Consider the following 2,200-nt stretch of genomic DNA (forward strand, 5'->3'; position numbering starts at 1 on the left):
TAAAAGTCATGGACACCTTGGATCAGTTGAGAAACCGCAGGCGCATGGGTCCGGAAGCACAACTCAGGGGTATTGGGGTCCGTAAGGTCAGCTCAAGCACAAGCGCAAGACAAAAAAGAGAGTCATGGACACCTTGGATCAGTTGAGAAACAGAAGAGAATGGGTGTAGAAGAATAGCTCAGGGTGTTGGGGTCCGCAAGGTCAGCTTAAGTGCAAGCACCAAAAAAAAAAAAAATCATAGACACCTTGGATCAGTTGAGAAATCGAAGGTGCATGGGTCCGGAAGGACAGCTCAGGGGTATTGGGGTCCGCAAGGTCAGTTCAAGCGCAAGCGCCAAAAATAAAATGACATATCATGGCCACCTTTGATCAGTTGAGAAACCGAAGGCGCATGGGTCCGGAAGGACAGCTCAGGGTTATTAGGGTCCGCAAGGTCAGCTCAAGCACCAAAAAAAAAAAAAAAAGTCATGGACACCTTGGATCAGTTGAGAAAAGGAAGGAGCATGGGTCCAAAAGAACATCTCAGGGGTATTTGGGTCCGCAAGGTCAGCTCAAGCGCAAGAAAAAAAAAAGTCATAGACATCTTGGATCAGTTGAGAAACCGAAGACGTATCGGTTCGGAAGGACAACTCATGGGTATTGGGTCCGCAAGGTCAGTTCAAGCACAAGCGCAACAACAACAAAAAAGTCATTGACACCTTGGATAAGTTGAGAAACCGAAGGCGCATTGGTCCGTAAGGACATCTCTAGGGTATTCGGGTCCGCAAGGTCAACTCAAGAGCAAGCGCCAAAAAAAAAATTGAAATATCATGGCCACCTTGGATTAGTTGAGAAACCGAAGGTGCATGGGTCCGGAAGGACAGATCATGGGGTATGGGGCTCTGCAAGGTCAGTTCAAATGCAAGCGCCAAAAAATATATATATCATGGCCACCATGGAACAGTTGAGAAAAAGAAGAAGCATGGGTCCGGAAGGACAGCTCAGAGGTATTGGGGTCCGCAAGGTCAGTTCAAGTGCAAGCGCCAAAAAAAAATATATATCTCATGGCCACCTTGGATCAGTTGAGAAACCGAAGGTGCATGGGTCTGGAAGGATAGCTCAGGGGTATTGGGGTCCACAAGGTCAGTTCAAGAGCAAGTGCAACAAAAAAAAAAAAAAAATCATGGACACCATGGATTATTTGAGAAACCGAAGGCACATGGGTCCGAAAGGACAGCTCAGGGGTATTGGTCGCAAGGTCAGCTCAAGCGCAAGCACCAAAAAAAAAAAAAAAAGTCATGGGCACCTTGGATTAGTTGAGAAATCGAAGGCGCATAGGTCCGAAAGCACAGCTCAGGGGTATTGGGGTCCGCAAGGTCAGCTCAAGCGCAAGGAAAAAAAAAAGGTCATGGACACCTTGGATCAGTTGAGAAACTGAAGGATAACGGGTCCGGAAGAATAGCTTATGGGTATTGGGGTTCGCAAGGTCAGCTCAAGTGCAAGCACAAAAAAACAACACAAAAAAAACACAAAAAAAAAAAAAAAAAAAAGGTTATGGACACCTCGGATAAGTTGAGAAACCAAAGAAACATGGGTCCGGAAGGACAACTCAGAGGGTATGGGGCTCCGCAAGGTCAGTTTAAATGCAAGCGCCAAAAATATATATATATATATATATATATATATATATATTTATCATGGCCACCTTGGATCAGTTGAGAAACCGTAGGGACATGGGTTTGGAAGGACAGCTCAATGGTATTGGGAAAAAAGTCATGGACACCTTGGGTCATTTGAGAAACCGAAGGCACATGAGTCCGGAAGGACAACTCAGGGGTATTGGTTGCAAGGTCAGCTCAAGCGCAAGCACCAAAAAAAAAAAAGTCATGGGCACCTTGGATTAGTTGAGAAATCGAAGGCGCATGGGTTCGGAAGCACAGCTCAAGGGTATTGGGGTCTGCAAGGTCAGCTCAAGTGCAAGCTCAAGGAAAAAAAAAAGGTCATGGACACCTTGGATCAGTTCAGAAATTGAATGAGAATGGGTCCGGAAGAATAGCTCAGGGGTATTGGGGTCCGCAAGGTCAGCTCAAGCGCAAGCACAAAAAAAGAAAACAAAACAAAACAACAACAACAAAAAAAGAAGAAAAAAGGTCATTGACACCTTGGATCAATTGAGAAACCGAAGGTGCATGGGTCCGGAAGGACAACTCAAGGGTATTGG

This window comes from Prunus dulcis, chromosome 7 (assembly GCF_902201215.1).
Source record: "Prunus dulcis chromosome 7, ALMONDv2, whole genome shotgun sequence".
Lineage (NCBI taxonomy): Eukaryota > Viridiplantae > Streptophyta > Magnoliopsida > Rosales > Rosaceae > Prunus > Prunus dulcis.